This window comes from Musca vetustissima, unplaced genomic scaffold (assembly GCF_032173495.1).
Source record: "Musca vetustissima isolate MV318-11 ecotype Yass unplaced genomic scaffold, APGP_CSIRO_Mvet_v1 utg4377, whole genome shotgun sequence".
NCBI lineage: Eukaryota > Metazoa > Arthropoda > Insecta > Diptera > Muscidae > Musca > Musca vetustissima.
Window position 1 is genome coordinate 467,454 of NW_026883600.1, and position 13,120 is coordinate 480,573.

General features: G+C 28.6%; 1 protein-coding gene across 1 annotated transcript in view; it reads right to left on the bottom strand.

The window, feature by feature from the left end:
• The window catches only part of LOC133330514 (teneurin-m), a 275,178-nt gene extending 264,584 nt beyond the window's left edge, over window positions 1-10,594 (bottom strand). Inside the window, exon 1 of the mRNA XM_061538951.1 lies at window positions 10,413-10,594. The gene's annotated coding sequence lies outside the window, so the exon portion shown is untranslated. The remainder of the gene's footprint in view (window positions 1-10,412) is intronic.
• Between the last annotated feature and the right edge of the window lie 2,526 nt (window positions 10,595-13,120).

Consider the following 13,120-nt stretch of genomic DNA (forward strand, 5'->3'; position numbering starts at 1 on the left):
TATATTATATTAAACATTTTCGGATTTTTTTTTTTAATAAAAAATAAATTTTAATTGTCAAAAAAAATCTAAATAAATCTAAAAAGAAAAAATTAAATAGAATATTTTCAAAATTAACTCAATTCTGCAATCTGAAAATATTTTTGCGATTTTTTTAAATAAAAAATATTTTTAGTTGTCAAAATCTGAAAATATTTTTAAAAATTAACTCAATTTTGAAACTGAAAATAAAAATGTACCATATTTTTTAAACAGTAAAATTTTGTTGGAAACTATGCTACTAATTTTTTCCTAAAAACCAAGTTAATTTTTTCAAATTATTTTTTTTTATATTTTATTTAATATTTTAATTTTTGGTTTTTATTTCCAAACCTTTTTTTCTTTTAAAAAACAAACATCCACAAAAAAATTTGAAATTTGCAGGATTTTACTTAAATACAAGAAATAGACACTTAAAGTAAAAAAAATTGAATTTTTTCCAAATTATTTTTTATTTAAAATTCAATTTTTTCATAACATTTTCGGAAATTTAGAAAAACAAACCCAAGAACAAATATTTTTAAAACGCTTGAAATTTACTCAATTTTTTCAGAACTTTAAATAATTCAAATCAAAAAAAAAATGAATAAAAACTACAGACCTGAGGGATTTTTCCAAATTGGTTTTTATTTAAAATTCATTTTTTTGTTACAAAAACAAAGCAAAAAGTTGTGATTTCTGAATAAGAAATTTAAAGGATATATTTAAAAAAATACCCAATTTTGTTTCAAAAATTTCCAAATAAGAAATTCCAAAAAATTCGAAATTTTTAAATTTGGATTTTTTTTAATAAATTTGTCTTTTTAATTATTTCTATTTTATTTTTTTAATCAATTTCCATTGAAATTTCTCAGTTAAGAAAAAGTTTATAGGTCTGTTTTTTTTTAATTCCAAACCAAAACCTACATCAAAATCTCCATCAATGAGATGACAGGTGAAAGAGTTTGGTCTATTGGTATGCCTTTTTCCTGCGCTGAATCATCATCCTCGTCATTCCAAATAATAATAACCATTCAAACACATGACTGTCCTAATCCCTTAGGCGGGAATGTGAGTCCAAGAAATTCCTTTGTATTTAAACATACACACACACTGACATACCTCTACACTTGTGGATTATAAAACCGATAATAAGGATTTCAAACAATAATAGTAAAATCCTTTAAATCTCGCTTACTTTATCCCTTTCTCTATCTCTCATTTTCATTATTTAAAAAAAACGTACCACTGACTTCAATAATAACATAATTTATGCCCCTTGGACGATTTGGAATATTTATTTTCAAAACAACAAAAGTAGATTATTTCAACAAAAAAAGAAATAATATTTAACTTTAAACACCATAAGCGTTTTTAATTATAATGAAGGATGATCAGACAAACACATGAACGCACACACACACACACATTTACAAATACAGCACCACATATCCTGGTGTAATATATACAGCAAGAGTTTTTGTCCGGCTCATCATCATCATCATCTCCACCATTCATTCATTCGTCCTCCATGGTGGCTGATTTAAAAAGGCCTCAGGCTAGGTTTCATTGTTCCATGATTTTGAATATGTGTGTGTGTTTTTGTTGTTGTTCTTCTTGCTTTTTTTTACTAAAATTTTAATCCTATCTAAATTTTATGTTGTTGTAAAAATTTAAATTCCCTGTTTTTGTTGTTGTTAGATTTTTTTTGCTAAGTAAATAATAATTTTTCTGTTTTAATTTTTTTGGAAAGGTGAGAAGGGGGGAATATTTGTCTTTCCTGTTGTATATATGTCTGTGTGTGTATTTGTGCTTCCAAACTATATAGTCTATTAATATTCATATTTGTGTTGACGCGTGCAGTATGACGACGGCATGCATTCAGGCGTTTTAGCGTTAATTTTTGTGTGCCTTGTTGAATATATAAGTGTATGTGTGTGTGTCTCAGTATGACAGTATGAGTCCGTGTGTTCAATCAGTCATTTAGTTAAAAGGGTAGTTAATTATAAAGGCCAGAAGTTATACATGTTTTTAATCTGTTTAATTTTCCATGTGAATGGAATTGAATCGAAGGAACAAGTGTGATTGGGTGTGATTTTTTCGGATTTTTTTTTTTAAATCGATCATAAAATTATAAATTATTATGGAAGTGAGAGAGAGTGCAAATTAATCAATGCATGCCAAATAAAAAATTAACAGTTTGGAAAATTAAATTTGAAATTTTTAACGACTTTAAAAAAAAATTAAAATGAAAAAAATAAATAAAAAATTTAATTAAATTAATATGTAAAAAAATGTTTTTTTTTTATTTCGAAATTAAAAAAATTAAATTTAAATTAAAATTTTAAAATGATCATAAAAAAACATTTTGAAATGTTCAAAAAAATTGGATATGATCAAAATAAAATTTCGAAATATTGAAATACATTGTAAATCTTCCAAAGTACAATTTTGAATTTTTTGAAATACAATTTCGAAAATTTTCAAATTAAAATTCAAAAAATGCGTTTTTTTTCATTTTCAAATAAAATTTTGTTATTTTTATACCCTTCACCACAGGGAAAAGAAAACGAGATAAACACGTGGTTCTTTTTGAGAATATGCATAGAATCACTTTCTAAGTCGATTTATGCATGTCCGTCCGTCTGTCTGTCCATGTTAAATGGTAACCAGCGTACTAAATTAAGTCTAGAGTGATGTGTGTTAAGTTTCACGAAAATCGGTTCAGATTTAGATTTAGCTCCCATATATATTTTCGTCCGATTTTAGGTAAATGGTTCACCAAAGTACCTATATATCTTTCGATTTGCACGAAATTCGGTATAGCGTACTGAACTAAGTCTAGAACGATGTGTGTTGAATTTCGTGAAAATCGGTTCAGATTTACATATAGCTCTCATATATATTTTCGTCCGATTTTAGGGAAGTGGTGCACTAAAGTCCCTATATATCTTTCGATTTGCATGAAATTTGGCACAGCGTACTGAATTAAGTCTAGAACGATGTGTGTTGAATTTCATGAAAATCGGTTCAGATTTAGATATAGCTACTTTGGTTCACCAAAGTACATATATATATATATATATATATGTTTCGATTTGAGTATAGAGTGACGTAATTGCTTTTTGTAGAAATGCTGACATAGCCCATATATATTCGACCGACTTCATGTTTATTGGGTTTCAAATAATCAACAAGTGACCGATTGAGATTTGCTTTAAATCGATTGTTTTTTTTGTCTCATTCTCTATCTATCCAAAATGAAGAGTTTAGTATAGGTTACAGAATTACATGTTTATGGATTGATCTAAGTCGATTTATGTTTATATATCGATGATGTTATGTTAGAATGCATCTGTCGAATATAGCCAAAGTGGTCCCCCGTCCGACTTTACTACTTTCTTCTTTATTGCTTTTATATTAAAGTTTGGAATTTTTTTAAAATTAAAATTTAACTTATTTTCCGGCATTTTTTTTCAAAATAAATATAATAAATCTCATTCGGTTAACACATCCGTTTCCGCTTCCAACACATGCGGTTGAACCAAACCAAACACAAATAAAATATTTTCATATTTTATGGTCCATGAAGTGCTGGAAAAATACAATCGCCTCTAAAAAAACACCCAAAAAATAAACACCTCAAATTTATGGCAAAACTAAAGTATTCAAAAAATCGATTTTGCAAAAACCAAAAGAAAAATATTCAAAAAATAATAACAACAAATCTTTTGCCACTGACATTTATCCAACAAAAAATCCACATGTTTAGAAATTAACAAAAAAATTTCAAATTCTAATTACTCTTGAAGAAAGACTAATTTTGCATGCCGTGATGTTTTCATAAACACAAAAAACGAAACAGACAGCCACCCACCCACCACCTACAAAGTAATCACCTAATAGCGGGTAATTGCGAAAAACAGTACACACGGACAACATTCTCAGTTTTTTAAAAAAAAAAAATGATACAACCAAACTAAAACAAAATTTTGAGTATTTTTCAATACGCACATGTTTTTATTTTTCATTAAATTTTTTTTTTCAAATCTCTTATTTTCCACTCTTCAGTATGGCCACAAAATGTTCATCATTATATGGAAATAAAAACATTGAATTTTTGTTTATACGTAAATATCTATGTGGTAGTGTGGGGGGAAAATTCTATCATATAAACAATGGAAACAAATGATTTCATCAAATGTTAACAAAAAAAAAAAAAAGTAGACAAGGTCATGTGGGGGGATGATGTGGTGCTGTGAGTGAGCAGCAAAAAAAAAAAAAAAATGATCTTCACCACCACCACTAATAACCATTTAGAGTAGTTGCTTTGTTTAGTTTATAATTTTATTTTTCAAATCAAAGGAAATTGTTTATCGAGGCGACCTGTTCTCCCCTTTGTGCCCCTTTGGATAAAAATCATGTCTTGCGCTCAGATCATCATGAAGTGCGGGGAAACATGAAAATACTTTGGCAAAGTACAAACACTTTTGTGTTAATTATAAACATTTGGATTTTTTTGTTGGTGTTGTTTTTTTTTTTTTTTTGTATAAACAATTTTCCATGTTTTTTTTTCTTAGAGATGGAAGTCTACTGAATGAAAATTGCGAAAATCTTTTGCTGTGGTCAATTTGTTGATGATGCACTTTTTTTTGTATTGTTGAAGACTTTGAAAATGAACTCGATTTCTAAAATTGGGAAAAATATTGATTAGAAATTTAAAAAAAAAATAATAATAACTATGAGTTTTGAAAATGATATAAAAAATCAACACCGTTTTAGTTTTCATGTTTTCTATAAATATTTGATGATTCCTTTCATAATTTCTGAACAAGAGACATTTGGAGACAAAGGTTTCTTTGTAAAGAACCTATTAATAGCTTAAAGGATTGTAGATAGTAGAATTGTAATTTCAAAAAAAAAAAAAAAAAAGACAATAAAAAAATAATTGGGAAAAATATTGATTAGAAATTTAAAAAAAAATAATAATTACTGGCTTTGAAAATGAAATTAAAAACATATTTTTTTACAAAAATTCAATAAATTTGTTTTTTTTTTATATTTCTCCAAATATTTGAAAATTTGTCTTCGCTTAAAAAAATAAATTAAAGGTTTTGAACATTAAAAAAATTAGAAAAATTTAATTTTTAATTTTAACTTATTTTTTTCCATTTTAAAATTCAATTTCAATTTTTTTCCCTCCCTCAATTTCAATTTTTTTTAATTCCCTCCTCAAAATGCAAAAAAATCCACCATTTCCCCAAAATTGAAGTCAACCCCAATTTATTTTCCTCACAGTTTCCACTGTGCGGGTAACTTAGAAGTCCTACCGTAGTTACTCGTTATTACTTAGTGACAGCTGTCAAAAAATATGCTAACACCAGAGGAGTTTTTTTCGGATATATTTTTTTTTTTTTTTTTGATGCGGCTCAAAAGCAAAAAGGAAGAAAAAACAAATATGCAAAATACCGATATCCTTGCGAAAAAATATCCTAACATGAAATATCTCACACACAAAAATATCCTCACAAAAACTCCTTCTTCTGTTGAGGGAATGGCAGATTTGATTTGCCATAAAGAAGTGGAAGAAGAACAAGAAAACGAAACTACGCAAATAATAAATAGAACTGCAAAAATCACGAGGGGAGGTGACATTTCAATATGATGGGTATGGCATTATGTAAATCACTGAGAAAATATAAAATAAAAAAATAAAGTAGTTCAAAATGAATATGAAGGAAGAAAGGAAAAAACAAGAAGGAAGCCAAAAATAAGAATCACTGAGAAGGCAAAACAAAGTTTAATATATATATACATATATATATAAAAAATAATAATAAAGAAATAACTGACAAAATAAAAAGAATTCTCTCCGAATCTGAATTTCAGGTTAAATATTGACATGAAAATTGTAAAGAACTGAGTATTAAAATAAAATAAAGAATAAAAATAAGCAACGAAATATAAGGACCAAAAAATAAAAATGAGGAGAAAACAAGTACGAAAGGAGTTTATGGAAACAAATATTGACAGGATATTCGTTTTTTGTGAAAGGATATTGAAATGGCAGAATAAAGCCGAACCTTTTTATAATGAGGCAATGCAATGAATTTCAACTTTATAGAGATTTTTTTTTTGTTAAGCAGAATTTTTTTGGGACATATCTGCTGATTTATAAAAAATTGGCACAAGGAAATTAAAAAAAAAAGAAGAAAAAATCGAGTTTGTGGAAACTCGAAACAACAAGATTTACAATAATGTTGGCTACTCCTTGTTTAGGAACTACTTCCAGCTTATGATCTAGTCCATCAACTTGGGCAAGCATGGGTAATGATCTAAAGCCTTCAGTGTACGCTAAACTTATTAGAGTCGAGGTGTCCAGGACTCCAGGACAAGTTGAAAAAAAATTTTCTTTTGTGATTTTTTTTAGTATTTTTTATTTCTGGAATTTTTCTATTTCACTAGAATAAAAGGAACCCACACCATTTTGAATAAAATTTTATGTATTCTAATTTTTTTTTAAACTCCTCCGATTTTGGCTTCGATATATAATCCCAGCCATTTGGAGCCTCTTTAAGAATATATGGTAAATGTTATATTTATACAATTTCTTCAGATTTTACTGGCCTCACAAAAAAAAAAAAAAAACACACACACACACACACTTAGCCAATATGCATTTTGGATTTTTTAGCTTTTGCAATTTTCGGATTCACGGAATTTCATTAATTTCAGTTTTGTGAATTTTATTATTTTTTATTTTTTGAATTTTCGGAGACTTTTCAAAAAAAATATGAAACATCCTCAAGGAAGTTGTTGAGATAAAATTGTCTGTGGGAATTATGAAAATTAAAAAAAGGGCAACAATAAATATTACACGACATTTACACGCTCCAGATCAATTTGCTCACAACAAGTACAAGGAAACACGTAGAAGCCAGACAACACAACCCCTGTTCCGGATCAATCCCTTTTCTTTCAAAATATAATTTTGTGTAAAATTATTTCTTTGTACTTCATCTTCAATAGTTCATGCATGTCGTTTATTATTGTTATTGTTGTTATTATTAACAAGAGTCCCTACAACCACCCTTCTTAGGACAATCCTAAATAAATTTTATGTTTACATGAAAGGGCAAAAAAAAACCTAAGTGATCCCCTAGTAGGGAAGTACCTCTCATTCATCATCTTTAATATGATCCTCTTTGCTAGATATTTTGTGTTTCTTTTTTTTTGTTTTGTTTATATTCGTTTTTAAGATCCTGCAAGGAATTGTTTCTCTTCTCCCTATCCATGCTATGCCTAATTTACTTGGTCCCACTGAAAATGTCATAAATAATGGCACTTGGAAGAGTTAAGTAGGCAAGGAAAAAAATAAAAATAAAATATGGAAGAACAATGATATTTCAGAGAATTTTGAAAATTAAAATTTTTGTATTTTTCAAATTGAATTTTGATTTTTGATTTTGATTTTTAATTGCTTCTAATCCATTTTTTCCATACGTGTTTATATTCATTGTCAAGATATTTCATTTTTTTGGTGTGGAATTTAATTATATTTTTGTTTGAAAATTGCGTCATACAAATAGTCATTTGAATTAAAAATAATACTAAAATGTGTGTATCACAACAATACTATGAGTATTTTATATTGTTATAGAAAATTAGCTAAATATAATACAAAGTACTCCCAGAAACCCACCTAACAACAACAACACGACTAATAAATAATCATAATTGTTTTTAATTTTCAAAAAAAAAAAAAAAAAACAAAGCGAAAAATAAAATATGGAAAGTAAAAACTAAAACGGATGTGGTTGTTGTATTAGCTCATAATTGTTTTGGTAAATTTTGAAAAAAAAATAATTATAATTATTTGTTGTAGTCATTTTTTGGATAGCAATTCTCCCTACAACCAGACACCGAGATTTAAAATCACGCAACAACAACAAATTAGGCCAAAATGGGGAACACTTGGAAAATATTTGTTTTCAAAAGACAAATAAAAAAAATTAAAAAAAAAAAATAATTTTTGAAGACCTAAGACAAGCATTGATTCATAATAAAATACTTTTTTTATGAATAGGACAGACATATATGTGAATAATTTGAAGACCCAAAGTCAGCAAATATTATTTTAAGAACCTATGACAAGCTTACATTAAAAAAAATAATATATTAAAAAAAAAAACTATTTTCTGAGGTCTAAAACAAATATTTAAAAGACCCAAAGACAAATCATTGCATGAATTTTAAATAAATAAAAAATATTTTTTCAAGTGCTAAGCATGTCGGGAAATTAAAAAATAAAAAAACAAATCAAAGGCAAATAGGATTTTTTTACAAAAATAATTTTTCAAAAGCAAGCCATGGCTTCGATTTGTAAGAAATATTATTTCAGAAACGAATCAAGGCTAGAATTTTCATTGATATGAATATTTTTTTAAAAACAAACCAAAGCTCAGACTGAAAAACCAAATTTAAAGACTTTTCAAAAATTTTAATTTTGTAAAAATATTTTTTTTTGATGGCCGAACAAAAGCATATATTTTTTAATATATTTTTTTTTCAAGGTCTAACTCAATTTTTAAAATATATTTTTCCAAAATCCTGCCTTGACTATTAAATATTTATTGTCTATTTTTATAAGGTCTATTACTATGCTGAATATTTTAATAATATTTTTTTTTTTTTAATATCTATGAAAACCCGAGATTTTTTTTTTTAAATATTTTTTTTCGATGATCGAACACATGCATGGATTTATTTCAAGGTCTCGAATTGCGAATTACAAAAAAAAAAAAAAAAATAGTTTTCCCTGAAGTATTTTAAAATATATTTTTTTAAGCCCTAAAATAATTTCAGATTGTAGATTTTCTAGGGCTATAAAAAATCCCGCTTTTGAAGTATTTTGTCAAGAACCATTGAATTCAATCCGAAATATTTAAAATGCTAATTTTCATGGCTCTAACACAGTGCAGATTTTTAACAAATTAATTTCCCCTATTTTTCCCAATATCATGACTTTGAAAAATAATTAAAAACTTTTTAAAAACATTTTCTAAAAGTTTGAATTCAAAAAATATTTTTTCAAGGTCTACTACTTGTTTAATATGTATGAAGGTCTCAAATTTCGAACTAAAAAAAATATTTTTTCTGAAATATTAAAAAAAACACATATTTTTAGGGCTTCTGTTTAAATATTTTTTTCCATCCACTGAATCCATTATCCATTGAATTCAATCCGAAATATTTAAAAAAGCTACTTTTCATGGCTCTAACACTGTGCAGATTTTTAACAAATTAATTTCCATTCTTTTTTCTATATTTTGATTTTTTGAGAAATAATTTAAAATTTTTTATAAATATTTTCGGACATTTTGATTTAAAAAAAATATATTTTTTTGAAATAATTTTTTTCATTGCCTATTACAATTTTAAATTTCTAAATTTTTCTCCATATTTATATTTTAAAAAATGCTCAAAGGCCATTAACTTCCGATATATTTTTTTTTAATCTTTTTTCTAATTTTAAGTAATTTATTTTTTTGGGTCTTTCCCAGGTTCATAACAATTCCGAACTTTGAACAGATGTTGTCCAAACCTTTAAAAAGACCAGATTTGTTATAAATATTTTTATGGGCTGTAAAAACTCCGATTTTTACAAATTATTTTTCGGCAAAAAATATTGTTTTTAAATCTCCTAAAACAAGAGAAGAATTTTTAAAAATATTTCATAATGGTCCAAACACATTCCCGATTTTTTTTTTAATTTCAGGTTTTTGAAAAATATTTAAAGCGTAAAAATTATTCGGATTTTTTACAAATTATTTTTTTTTAAGTTGTATCACAATTCGATTTTCATGCAGAATATTTTTTTTGCAAGTGAGGAATTTTTAAAAATATTTTTTTTCAGGTCCAACAATGTTACCGATTTTTTTAAATTTTGATTTTTATATTGTAAAAAATTGGGATTTTTTACAAACAATTTTTTAAATACATGTTTTCAATGCCCAAACACGTTCCCGAATTTTTTAAAAATATTAAAAAAGTTAAAAAAATCGGATTTTTTACAAATCGTTTTTTCAAGTTGTATTGAAATCCGATTTTCCTGGAAAATATATTTTTTGGCAATATTTTATCGAGGACCTCTTATTTTTAAAAATAATTTTCAAAAGGTCTAACACGTATCTATTTTTTTTTAATATTTCTTCAAGGGCCTATCACAACCTGATATCTATAATTATTAATTTTTTGTTAATTTTTCAATATTTTTTCTTCCCAAATTTTTATAACTCCCTGAGAATCGATTTTCCGTAATTTGTTTGTATTTCTTCCTTTAATTTTTTTTATTAATTATCTAATTTGTCACACAAAAAAGCAAATGAACTCACCTTGTCTACCATGTGTGCGGGCTGCTGTTGATGTCGATGATGGCGGTTGCGTTTCAGTTGCCCGATGTGGCAAATGCTGATATTCATAATCATAATACGATGATTGTGAATCCGCCGCTGTCTGTTGTTGTTGTTGCTGTTGTTGCAATTGGAAATTTTGTTGATTTTGATGCAGTAGGGTATTTTGTTGTGATGCAGAAGATTGTGTTGCCGATGACATGTGGGGATGGCGTGGGGTCATGGAGCCGGTGTGCAAAGAACCGCCACCTCCACCACTCCCACTACTGCCACCACCACCGCCGCCACCTATCGCCCGATTATCATCGCGACAATCCAAGGTGGTTTCATATTCATAGGGATTCATGGTGGACGATTCTAGTGGACATTCGTCGTCGTCGGTATCGGTGCCACCGTCGTAGATATTCTCAGCGTGACGGTATGCCGGATGATGATGATGATTTTGCTTTGAGAACTTAATTTTGATGATTTTGGGGAATTAGCGGTGTTTGACAACCCCGCTAATTGTGTTCAGACACGGAAAAAATTTAGAGATAGATAGAGAGACGAAGAGGGAATAGTTTTTTAGAGAGAGAGGGGGTTTTGGGGGCCTCAATATTGGTTTTTGGTTTTTTGTCAAATTTTTAGAAAAAAATATTTTTTTTTGTTTGAAGGGGAAAGGGGAGTTGCTTTGGATTGAGATTTTTTTTAAACTTTCTTCACGTTTGTTGCATTGCTTGACTTTTTTAATTAAATTTTTGTTTTTGTAATTTTAGTTGAAAAATTGGGATTTTTTTATGTAGAGGTTCCCTTATATTTTTTATTTGTAGTTGTTTTTTATTTAAGAGGTAGTTCCACAGGATGATTTTTTCCTCCGTCCTGTTTTTTTCTTTGTCGGATTTTTATTTCCAATAAGTTTTTGTTGTTGTTGTTTTTTTCGTATGGGTCCTCTTCTTGCCCCTTGGGCTGTCAAGCAATAAAATGCTCAAAATTTATTTTATAATGCCTTTTGGGGTCCTCTGCACAACGATGCGTAGCAAAAATATCCTTTGGTTGTGTGGGGCTCCCTTTTATCAACAAAAAGGCAAAGCAATTTTAATCCGTTTTTCTTGTTGTTGTTTTGGCATCGCACCACATAAAAAGAGGAGGAGCAGAATGACGATGACGACTAAGGCAGGTCAAGTGCCACCACTTTTTTAAATTTTTGCACAGCGATTTTTTCTTGTTTCCACTTTAAAGCACTTTCAAACTTAACAAAATTTAAATAAAAATATTTTTTCTTTTTTTCCAGTTGCAATTTTTTTCACTTTGAAAATATTTTCACAACACTTGACATTTTTTTTGCAAATTATTTTATTCTTTCTTTAAATTCCTTTGGAATTTGTTTTTTTGCTTACAATTTTTCTTTTATTTTACACGCGCGTATTGTTTTCATTAAATTTCCATTTCCATACTTTTTTCTTCCTTATTTTCTCACTTTATTTGGGAATCTTCTTCTCATTAGATTGCATGAATAGAATTTGTTTTGTTGTTGTTGGTGTTATTTCTACTCGTTAGGTGGTCATCTCCATTTAAAACAGAAAAAAGAAAATTTATTTTGTTTCGTGTAATTATTCGTAAATGTGTTTCATTTAAATTATATTTTTTCTTCTTTCGACCGAAAACAACACCAAAATCAAAGAAAAATCTATGTATTTTTTTATTATGATTACTATTATGTTATATATATGCATGTATGTGTGTGTATGTGCGTGAACGGCCGCCGTTTATATTTTTCCTGCGGTTGTGACAAACGATTTACAAACAGCGAGCGACGTTTTAAGACTGAATGCATGAAAGAATTTTTGTGTATCTTGACTGTGGTGCGTATACGAAACTCACTGGCAGAGACGACACTCACACTGCACAACAACGACTCTCGCGCTCTCAGGCAGGCACACACAAACAACAATGTAACGGGCGCTCACATTCTGTTTGAGACACAGACTCACTCTCGCTCTCTCTGTTGTGGTGGCATGAAAACATTAATCAGGTTTTTTTGTTTTCAACGACAAAACGAAGCCTGCGCAAACCGAAGCAAAAGAGGTTTACGAACTTCCACTGTCGCACACACAACACACCGAGAACAACAACAACACCAAAACAGGAACCAGAAAACAAGAAACACAGCCAAGCAGGCACACACATACGCACACACACACGCACTCACATAACATAACACAGCACAAAACAAAACTCCCTCACAGTTGTTGGACAAGAAAACAGAAAAAACCAAAACCAAACAAACGCACAACGAGCAAACAAACGAAGCACACACACACACAGAGCACAGGCCGAGAGAGGCCCAACGAAACAAACGATGGAGAGAGCGCCAAACAGACTCTGTTTACTAAACACAGTCTCCGGTTAAACAGAGGCGCATTGTGCCACTGCAACAAAACAAAACATGCATTACCCCAACAACTCTTTGCCCAGTGAGGCGCATGGAGATGTGAACAGAGAGAGAGAGACCCATAAATGTAATGGGGAAAATCTCACTCTCTGTTACGGGGAGAATGATTATTGTTATTATTCAATGCATTAGAAAATCAAGCAAAACAGAAAATACTCTTGTAAAGGGCATTTTTTTAAACAGAAGAAGAAAAATTTAGATATTTGACAAATTAAAAATGTATCTAACAGATTAGCTTCGTTAAATGTATCTGCGACAA